The sequence below is a fragment of the Prionailurus viverrinus genome, chromosome C1, assembly GCF_022837055.1.
Source record: "Prionailurus viverrinus isolate Anna chromosome C1, UM_Priviv_1.0, whole genome shotgun sequence".
In the NCBI taxonomy this organism is placed as follows: Eukaryota; Metazoa; Chordata; class Mammalia; order Carnivora; family Felidae; genus Prionailurus; species Prionailurus viverrinus.
In genome coordinates this window covers 13,189,730-13,201,125 of record NC_062568.1, presented here as the reverse complement: position 1 = coordinate 13,201,125, position 11,396 = coordinate 13,189,730, and positions in this window count along the sequence as shown.

Below are 11,396 nucleotides of genomic sequence, written 5' to 3'. Positions count from 1 at the left end.
GAGCAGAGCCTTCCTGGGCCTAGAAGTCCTCTGGTTCAGGGCGCCTGCCTGGCTCAGTCGGTAGATCGTCTGACTCTTGATCTTGGGGTTGTGAGTTCGAGTCTCACGTTGGGTGCAGAGATTACTTGAAAATAAAATCTTTAAAAACAGCAAAAAACCTAAATAGAAATCCTCTGGTTCTAAGTCCTCTGCTTTGCCTATCTCTTTGGGAGTTGGACAGTGATACAGGGACTCTAGGGCAGGGGACATGGATGTGGTGCTCCCAAAGAATGGACAAAACAAGCCCTCCAAAAAAAGATCTGGGTTCCATGTGGTCATATATATGCACCCCATCACCTCTATGGCAAAAAATCTCCCTTTTCCTTGGGGCACTCTGGTATCTTCTCCTGTAAGACTCTGAACATCATGAAATAAGAGAGCCCATGGAGGGCTGACTAGCTTCACATTAGACCCAGGGGACCTGTTCTAGACCAACTCAGACGCCACCTGAGGGGTGAGGTAGGAAGGACTATAAAGACAAATATGTTCCTGGGCCAGGAACTGAGGGCTCAGCGGACACTGTCCTGCCCTCTCTGTCCATTCTGACTACCCTCCTCCTCCCCCTGCCCCTGAGACAGCACCTTCTACCCAATTACGCCTCCATCTCCCTCCTCTCACCTGGTGGCCCAGGACACTTATGCAAATACATCAATGGCCTCCGGTCCAGCACCTGAATGTCAGCTAACCAAGGTGGGGGGGCGGTTCATCATTTTCCTCACCACTGTTCCCCTGGTGCCTGGGAGAGTGCTTGCTTGCTCCATAGAAGGTGTTCATTAAATATTTAAGTACTTGTTGAATGAATACCCACCGAGCACTTTTATTTACATTTCTCTAAATTAAATATTTACTGGGAAGGCTGATGGCCCCCACTTCATTCACTGATCCAACCAACATTTATTGACCTTTTGCTGTGTGCCAGGCACATGGTGCATCCTTACGTTCCAGAGGAAACTCCCCACGGCCCAGAGAGGTGGGGTGAACTGGCAAGGTCACACAGCATCTCCACGGCACAGGAGGACCAGGCTCCAGGCTCCTTGGCCTCCGGAGTCCAGATCTCTTTCCATGACACCATAGGCTTGTGATCGCAAGGCAAGGCAGACTGGCAGCACACACCCAGCCCGGCGCCAGGCCGCAGAGCACTATGGGGCCCATTCTGAGGGACAGATGAGCGCCTTGTAGCCAGCTGCTCCGGGTGGTGGGCCTGGCCAGAACCTGCTGGCCTCTGACCGGCACGGCTAGTACGGGCTCCTCCAGGAGAGGGCACCAGTGACTCACACGGGCCTGTGCCCTCCCTACGGGGCCCACACACCCCTGAGCACACATCAATGAATGCCCCCCCTTATGGACCTTCTGCCAGGAGATACACAAGCCATGTTCCAGGCCCTGCGCCAGGCCCTGTTAAATAGTTAATATTCATTTTAATATTTAATATAATAATTTAAAGCCATCACAACAACCTAAGTCAGATCATGTAATTCCTCAGCTCAAAATCCTCCGAGATGACTTCCCGTTTTCGCTAAGAATAAAAGTGCCATGGCCTACGAGGTGCTTGCTGTCTGGCCCCTGCTACCCAACTGACCTCATGTCCCTCTACCCTCCCTACCACTCCCTCCAGCCCCACTGGCCCCTGGCTCTGCTTGGAGCCTACCAGGCACGCTCCCCCCTCTGCCAGAAGCAGTCCTATCCAGATATCCACACCTTTTGTTTCCTCACTCCTTTAAGATTGGCTCAATTATTCCCAGTGAGCCTCCAACCACCCTATTCGAAAGTTCAAGCCCCACCACGCTCCCATCTCCCTTGCCCTGCTCCATTTCCCCCGCAGGGCAGGAATCCTTGTCTTTTTTGTCCACTGCTATATCCCTACTGCCTAGGACAGTGCCAAGCACAGAATAGGAACTCAAGAATGTTTGTTGAATGAACGAATAAATCCTGAGTTGGGCTACCCCATTTTATAGATGAAGAAACTAAACCTCTATGACATTAAGTGACTTACTCAAGACCACACAGTTCATTTATTCAACCAACTGACCAACCAACCAACCACCCAGTCAACATTTACAGACCACCTAACTGCATGCATTCTGAGCGAGTTGTTGAGGTCTAGTGCTAGGTGGCTTTGGATTTACTGGGTTTTTTTTTTTTTCAACGTTTATTTATTTTTGGGACAGAGAGAGACAGAGCATGAACGGGGGAGGGGCAGAGAGAGAGGGAGACACAGAATCGGAAACAGGCTCCAGGCTCTGAGCCATCAGCCCAGAGCCTGACGCGGGGCTCGAACTCATGGACCGTGAGATCGTGACCTGGCTGAAGTCGGACACTTAACCGACTGCGCCACCCAGGCGCCCCTCTTTTGTTTTTTTAATGTTTATTTTTGAGAGAGAGAGAGGGAGAGAGCACTCAAGATGGGGAGCGGCAGAGAGAGAGAGGGAGGCTCCAGGCTCTGAGCTGGCAGCACAGAGCCTGACGCAGGGCTCGAACTATGAACCGTGAGATCATGACCTGAGCTGAAGTGGGACGCTTAACCGACTGAGCCACCCAGGCGTCCCTCTAGTTCTTTGTTCTTGATGTTCCATCTGCTTGTGAAGCCTCCCGCCCCGCCCCCCCCACTTTTATCTTTTTAGAATTACATTCATGTTTAATACTTCATTATCAATGGCTTCCAGGGATCGGCGGAGGGGATGTGGTTGAGCACAAAAGGGATATTCAGGCAAATATTTAGGGTGATGTTCTGTATGGTCCTGAGGTAGAGGATGCACAATTCTGTGCATTCGTCAAAACCCAAAGAACTGAACAGCACAAAGAGTAAGCTCTAATGCATGCAAACAACAAAGAAATTTCATTCCTCAAGGCTCTTAATCCCTGTGGACATAATTCAGTGCTTAAATTGTCTCTTCTGTACCCTCTGCATTCACATGCACAAGCACACTTTGACTTTGGTCTTCCCGAGTGAGGGTGGGGGGTGAGGTGACATTGAGAGTAACTTTCTGCATCTCAGAATGACTCAGGGCTCCTCCTCGGGCTCCTCTCTGCCCTCCCAGGCTTCACTCCTCGAGGCTCAAGTTCAGGCCTGGGTCTGTCACCTGAACTTTTGTTTAACTTTTTATTTCAAGATAACTGTAGATTCACATGAGATTCTAAGAAACAATACAGAAAGATACTTCACTTGGCGATCCCCAATGGCTCCGTGTTGCATCACTACAGTACAATGTCACAACCAGGAAATTGCCACCCACTTTCTTGACATTTTACCAGTGTTCCATGCACTCATTAGTGTGTGTGTGTGTGCATGCAATTTTATCACATATGTAGATTCATGTGGCTACCACCAGTCAGCATATGAACTGTTCCGTTGCAAAAGTCTCACTTGAACTTTTAAGACCGTAATGTCCCATCTTGATGTTTGTCAAAGTGCAACCCTTAGATGCATCTGAGTCACCTGGGCCACTTGTTAAATGTGCAGATTCCTGGACCCTCCCAGCACCCCCGATGCACCTTGGTCTCTGGGGGTGGGGACTGAGAGTCTGTACTTTCAACAGGTGCCATACTTTGAGAACCACGCTGTAACTGACCTCCAGCTCTCCCATCAACTCCGACTCACCCTGAGCACCATGGCTGCCAAGAGGGATCCTTCTAAAACACAGCTCTGACCATGTTATCCTGCTGTGTAACACCCTGTAGCAGCGCCCCACTGCCATCAGGATACAGACCTTGCAAGCAAAACCTCCACTCACCCCACCCCACTGCAGTTCAATGTCTCCAAACTCCTCTGACTCTTAGAACATGTCATCTACTTTCAGCTTGCTCTGATTTAGGTCATGCTGTTCCCTCTGCCTGGAACATCCTTCCACCCTTCTCTGCCTGTTGCAACCCCTATTCAACTACCCATTTTTAACAGATGAGGACTTGGGGGTTGAGAGAGCTTCAGTACCAGCCCGCAAGTTAGGGCAGGACCAGCTGGGAGCCTGAATCCACTGACTCCCTGTTCCTGGGCTTACTGTTCACCAGGCTGGCATGGAGGCTGGGGGTGGCCACTGGTCCTTCTTCCTGGCTGTCTACTCACCTCCGCTGCGGCCTGCTTCCCCATCTGCCTCTTAGACATGTCATCCAGGACCTCCTCTCCCTCTCCCCCAGCTGGGAATCAGCAGCACCAGGGGAGGGTGGAAGGAAGGGCAATGTGATGAGCCCAGAGGTAATCGGACTCCAGACTCCTGAGTGGGCCGGGGGGCGGTGCACCATGGGGGATGGGGCCTGGAACCAGTCATCAGGGCCCCCATTTAAGCTGGTGTTGGAGATAGGGGCTCCTGGAGAGAGGGAAGGGGCAGTCTGGAGTCCAAGTCCCCTCCTCTGCTGCCCCCTCCCTCCACTGCTCCCTCGCAACCCGAGCCGGGGGGCCTAAAAATAGCCCCCGAGGCGCAACCGGCCGGCCGCCCTGGTGACCTTCTGGGTAACACAGGCCGAAGGCGGGCGGGCGGCAGGAAGGCAGGGCGCCGGCCCCCCAGGACTCGTCTCCCAGGGCACCATCCCCCGGGTGCCCCCCGTGGCCGTCCGGTTCCAGCGTTCTCCCCAGCCCAGCTCGCAGAGGCCATGCAGAAAGCCCGGGGCACGCGAGGCGGGGACGCGGGCATGAGGGCACCCCCCAGCCCCGGGGTGCCCCCGAAGCGAGCCAAGGTGGGGGCCGGCGGAGGGGCGGCGGCCGGGGCGCCGGTCTTCCTGCGGCCCCTGAAGGACGCGGCGGTGTTGGCAGGCAGCGACGTGCGGCTGCGGGTGGCGGTGAGCGGGACGCCCCAGCCCAGCCTCAGCTGGTTCCGGGACGGGCAGCCCCTGCCCCCACAGGCCCCTGAGCCCAGCTGCCTGTGGCTGCGGAGCTGCAGGGCGCAGGACGCCGGCGTGTACAGCTGCAGGGCCCAGAACGAGCGGGGCCAGGCCTCCTGTGAGGCTGTCCTCACGGTGCTGGAGGTCGGAGGTAATGGGGAGGCGGGGGTGCCCGGTGGGGAGGGGTGCTCGGAGCCGGACAAGGACTGCCAGGCAACGTGGGGAGGTCCCGGTGCACCCAGGTCTCTTCCCAGGTGCTCGGGCTTCTTAGCTGTGCTGACCCAGAAGTGCCCATCAAGAGGAAAGTGTGTGCTGGGGGGAAAGGGGTGTCAGAGTAGAGAGGTTTCCCCCACAGGAAGGTCAGAGGTCAAGGGTCAGCATTTGCTAAGCAAAACCTGAGCCCCACTCAGGCCTCTCTGGGACTTCCATAGTGAAAGCCCTCCTAGTTTCCAGTAAAGAGAGTCCTCCTGGGGAAAAATCGTCTTCATCAGCTCAGATAACTTAGACCTGGGACCCCTGACAGGTGTGCACATGTCTGAAAGAGGGGCGGGCTCCCCAGGTCCCACTGCGATGTGAAGGGATGGGTCAGAGCTCCTCACAGTCCGTTGCTGGGGAGGGTTGGTGTAACGGGCACCAGGCTAGTTAGAAGAAGCCAGTGGGTAGACAATTATGAACAGAGTACAGAGCATCAGAGAGTGAAGCTAGGTCTGGGGGCTCCAGGTGTGCAGGGAGGAGGGTGCTTGAGAATCCACATGCAAGGGTGTGCACGTGCATGTGCGTGTGTACCTATGCGGGCCGTGGAGGGGTCTGGTGGCACAAGCAGTTGAGGGATGGGGGTTTGTGGAATTGGGATGGAAAGCCAATCGGCCATGTATGTCTACCTGAGGTTCAGAGGGTGTGGAAAGAGGATGCTCAGGCCTGTGCTTGGGCCCCTGCCCATGTGGGGGTAGAGTGCCAGGCTCGTGTGTGAAGGGACAGATGTCAATCTGAGGCAGAAGGGAGGGGACCGAGATTGGGCCTGGTCCTCAGGGTCCTGCTGGGGCTGGTGTGGGGGGCAGGCCAGGGCGGACTCTCCCGGGGTCAGTGTCTGGGTTTCCTTAACTTTCTCAGCCCCTAAGCCAGCCAGTTCTTCTCTGCAGACAGAACCAGAATCCTGGGGAAGTAGGCTGGAGTTGGGGAGATGGCAAAGAGCGTGGGGATCACTGATCACTGAGTGTGTCCCAGGCATCTTCAACAGGGAATTCTCATTCCAGCTGGGTGGTGTTGTGTAGGGGTGCACCCTTGGGTAGACACAAGGAGGAGGCACAAGGATGGGGGACCTCGGTAGCTGACTCTGAGTTACAGCGTGTCGGAAGATGGAGCAGGGGCTCAACCTCCCTCTGTCAGCATCCCCCCTCTCTCCTGCGTGCCACCCTGCTCACCCCCACCGTCTTCAACAACTGGTTCCTCCGACTTCCTGTGGCCAAGCCTGGGACAGAGAGGGTCAAGGCTGGCTTCTCTTGATTAGCCTTGTACTTGGCCAGGCGCAGAAGTCAGGGAAGAAGACGATCCTGGTAGTGCTCTGAACTGGGGGAGGATCGGAGTCCTTGGGGATCTGGTCCCCTTGGGGCAAAGGGGACCGAAAACAGAACATAAACCGAAGTGCATGATAGATAGGTTGGTGAGAATACAGTCTGGGGGAGAGAGATTTTAGGGAGGGGAAAGGAAGCACTGAGGAGTGCCATATTTGTTTCAAGTTGAAATGACCACAGAGAACAGTAGCTCCAAATACTTCCTTTTGTAGGCGAGGACACTGTAGTCCAGAGTGGAGAAAGATCTGCCAGAAAAATATTGCTAGTTATAGCCACCCCAGAGCTAAGAGCCCATTCCTCCTGGTTTCCACCTTGGGGGCTTTTTACCACCCAAGGAGTTCTGGAGGTAGGAGAGAGAAAGAGAAAGGGAGGGCAGCTGTCCATTGTATGGGGAGTAGCCCAGACCTTCTCTTTCAGAGGAGAGCCTTCTAGCCTGCTCTGGTTCCCCAGAGTGGGGAGAATGACAGGGTGCTAGAGCCCTCCTGCAAGATGTGTTTCCTCAGTCCCTCTGTAAACTGGGTAGCATGGTTGGCAGGGCTGAATGCTGGCGGGGCGTATCTAGATAGAGGCCAGGAGGATGGTCTCCAGGCTGCGCTGGTGGAACAGCACGTTTGAGAGGCGTGGGGTAGGAAAGGACCCTAGGTGCCCCGGGGACTGGACTTGGGGCCTTTTGACAGTTATGTTAAAACAAAAAGGAGTGGGCTGCAGCAAGTCATAAGTCACATTTGAGAGCTTTTTCCTACGGGCAAAATCTTTACCCCAAGACCAGTCTTATTATTTATTTATTTATTTATTTATTTATTTATTTATTTATGAGAGAGAGGCAGAGGGAGAGAGAGAGAATCTTAAGCCGGCTCCCTGCTCAGCACAGAGCTCCATGCAGGGCTCGACCTCACAACGCTGAGATCATGACCTGAGCCGAAATCAAGAGTCAGACCCTCAACCTACTGAGCCACCCAGGCGCCCCTACCCCAAGACCAGTCTTATAATTATTATCAGTTGGTAATTATTCTTGGTGGTAATCTGTAATGTTATGAAGAGCTCCACAGTACTGCATGGCAGGTGACACATTATCATATCTGTTGATATATAATTGAAGTCCCATAGCAATCCTGGGGGAGCTGGTGGAGAGGATTAAATGTCATGTCTTATACAGATAGAAGGTGGCTCAGCTGGATTTTGGGGGGGGATCTGATTCGCTGCGAAGAACTAGGTGCTTAACTAACTACTATGCCCCTTTCACATGATTTGGGGGAGGGCAGGGCTTTGCTTGGTGGTGGTGGGGGACTGACTGCATGAGTCTGGCTTCCTCCTCCTCCTATTGCCCAGTCCCCTCCACCCCACCCCTGCCCCCTGCCCCCCACCCCCACTGCCAGTCCCTGCAGTTACAGGTCTTGGTCAGAGGCAGCTGGGCCAGCAGCTCAGCATTGCTCAGACTTACTCATGGAAAACTTTTCTTGGTGGGGATCGACAGCAGGAGGACTTCAGGGTTCTCGAGGAAGCCAAGCCAGGACCTGGCTGCAGAAGAAGGAGGCAGTTTCCTGGCTGGGATTGCTGTCTGGCTCCGGAAGACAGGGTGATGCTAAGGCTCCTGGCACTCCTCCTGAGATGTTAGCTCAAGCATGGAGGCATATTGGCATGGCTTGGGGAGACTGAGGCCTTAAGAAGACAAGTGGGCCACAGGCTGGAGAGTTTGGAGGATGGGACACAAGAGAGTGGGATTTGGGGTGTAGAAATGAGGAAAGACCAGGAATAGTGAAGATGGCAGACATGCAGGCTACCTGTAGAATCCTTAGCATGTGTACAGAACCCTCTATCATTCCATTATTTAATCTTCTAAGCCTAGATTACTGTTGTGATGGTTACACATACAAGAAAACTGGCGTTCCAAGAGGGAATTGACTCAAGGTCACATGCCTAAGAGAGGTGTCAGAGCCAGATCTGAAAGCCAGGTCTTTGGGTTCAGGTCCACGTTGCCTGTCCTCAGGAAGAGAAGCGTGGGAAGACTAAAGGCAAGGATCTATCATCACTAACCATCCTTCTCCCAACCATATCCCCAAAGCCATCTTCTGGCCCGTAGCTGGTCCAAGATAGGTGGGCATTCTCTTTCATGACTGGGTTGTGGAGCTATGTGCAAATCAAGTGACCAGAACAAGCACCACCCTCGAAGCTTGGGACATGTGTGGTTGGAGGTGGAGGCTTAAAGGGCAAGGGGTAAGGAGGACAAGGCACAGCCGAGAGAGGGGGCAAGCTGACAGTGCTTACCCTGTTAGTTGCATGTTGTGTAGCTGGAGTCTGGAAGACTCTGGTTTCAATCAGAAGGGCCAAAGGTCAACAGATAGGAGTGGACCATGCTGGGACTTGAGAGCATGGAGAGGAGAGGTAGAGACAGGGAGAGAGGGCTTGTTCAGCAAGGAAAAGGTGGGAATACACCAGAACCTGTGTTGAGGAATATTCTGCAGTACTCTTTTTCACCAGGAATTTGGAATGTCTGGATGAAAAGCCAGGAGGAGACTAGTATGGAGTTGGGAATGGGTGGGGAGAGTGTCGCCATCCATTCATGTCCAGGCCTCATCAGGTAGGGGAGGAGGAGCCAGAGTGGCAGCAGTGAGGAGCCCTGGGATAAAAGAGAGACAGGAGCAGAGAAGCCCCAAAGTAGCCAAAGCCCATGCAGGAAAACTTTCCTGAAGCCAGGGAAGGCTCTCCTGGGAAGATCCTGAGTGGAACTTGAAATGGCCATTGCTCCAGCTATTTCTTAGGAAAGGGTCTGGGTCTGGACAGAGGAGGGAGGAGGGCTCGATGAATGAGCTGTTCCAGGAAGCTTTACCATCCCTATCCCCACCATCCCCAGCTCTGCCCTCCCCTCTCATTTTATCGAGTGTCTACTGTGGGCCAGGCACTGTTTCAGGTGCTTGGGCTACATGAGAGGAGGGGAAACCCCCAAGTTTCTGTCCTAGAGATTACATCCTAGTGAGGGGAGACAGACGATATGCAATCAACACAATAAATAAGCAAAAATATTATAGTATGTCAGAAATGCAGAGCAGGGTAAGCAAAAGGAGGGAAGGAAGAAATTGGACCTTCCAGGAAGGAAAGAGAAGAGGCAAGGAGGAGGGGAGTGGGTGCATCTGGCTCTGAGGAGGGTCCGTGTGAGAGATCGGGCATGGCATGATGAGCTGGGCTTTCTTTGGAAGGGGAAATGCTAGCAGTGTGGGAATTGGAAGTCTGGGTTTGGGGAAATGACAAAGGGGCACACCTGTCCAGCCATGGAGGGGAAAATGGGGCAATCTAGGGCCAGCTGGGGGTGGCCCACCCTGCAAGCCTATCGCAGGCCAGCCCTGTGGGGGTGAGCAGTGCAGACCCAGAACAGGAACACAGAATCCCACAGGCCTGTCCTCGGCCCAGCTGTCCCGTCACTCACGCCCGCTGTCCATTGGTTATTTTTGCTATGGAATGTGCCAGCCCCTCGGATTCTCCTGGGGAACAGGGGCTCAAGTTACCCCCTCTCCTCACTCAGCTTCCCCATCTGTGAGTGGGTGTGTTTGGGGGTGGGCAGGGAAAGCGCCTGTGGGTGTCCAGGGTGCTCTGACTGGAACCGATATGGACGCACACGTGTATGCTCTGAGTGTACATCCCCATGCACATGCCTGTACATGCGACATTTGCCTTTGGGGTTCTGGGAAACAGGACCACCTGTGTGCACCCAGAATGTACAAGACATGACTTTAAACTAAAAAAAAAAAAAAAGGTCCATAAATTCAAATAACTTCAGAAGCCCAGTAGAAATTGATAACAGAGAGGTATTGTCGTCAGGGGCTGAACTTGAAGGTCCATGCCCCACCTAAAATAAGAGTGCAGGCTAAACAAAACTCATCAGTTGGCTGTGTATTTATTTTGGACCCCTGTTTTAAAGAAATAAAGTTAGGGAACATACTGACTTATTAGCATGTGAGGCTTTATTGCATAGTGGTCAATAACTCGGTCACAGTGCTTGGGTTAGAATCCTGGCTCCCCCGGTGATTGGCTGTGTGACCTTGGGCAAATAACCTCTCTCTGCCTCAGTCCTGCCTCTCATTGTAAAGCTTAAATGAATTGATTCATGTAAAAGTGCTTAGCACAATGCTCAGTACATACTAAGCATGCAGTAATTGTTAATGAAGATGACTTTGTAGTCACAGCTCAGAAGCCAGGAATGGCACTACTTGTGTATGCTGGGGTGGGGATTTGGATCTAGAGGACAGGGTGACACAGAACCTGTATGGCTTTGGCTAAGTGATAGGACTTCTCTGAGCCTTAGTCACTTGTCAGTTAAATGGAGCCTGTTAAATGTCCATAAGGGGTTGTTGTCAATGAGGTAACATTTATAAAGTGCCTGGCACTTAGTAAATGCTTAAGAAACTTAGTTATAATGATTGCTGGGTGGGGGGAAGGAAGGGTTGAGTTTTGTGTAGGCAGAGTGTGCATGGTTCTGAATGGGAGAAGGACAAAGGAAGCCTGGGAGTACACTCACCTATGAATGAGAAAATGGGTCCTATTTGTGAATAATAGTATCTCTGGGCACCTTAGCGTGTGTGTGTGTGTGTGTGTGTGTGTGTGTGTGTGTGTATGCGCCACGGGGTAGGGACAGAGTACCTACCATCAAGAGACTCTAGGGTCCTCTCTGGCTCTCCTGAGGAGCCAGAGGGTTTTTAGTCTCGGTCCATGGCAGCACGGAGCCCCCACCCACCAGGACTTTTACCCAGTGTGCGACCTAGACGCCCCCGCCCGGCGCTGTGGCCCTGCGGCGTGTTCCCGCGGTGACGAGTTCGGTACTGCCTGGCACAGTGGAGTGTGCGCATGTTTGTGGAGTGAGCAAGTCGAGATGCGGCTGACCTTCCAGAGCGGCCCCGCGGGACGCGAGTGGGGGTGGCGTGGAGACCGCGTCGGGCTGCCAATGAGAGGGTGGCCCGAACTCTCATAGGGGCCGCTGCACCC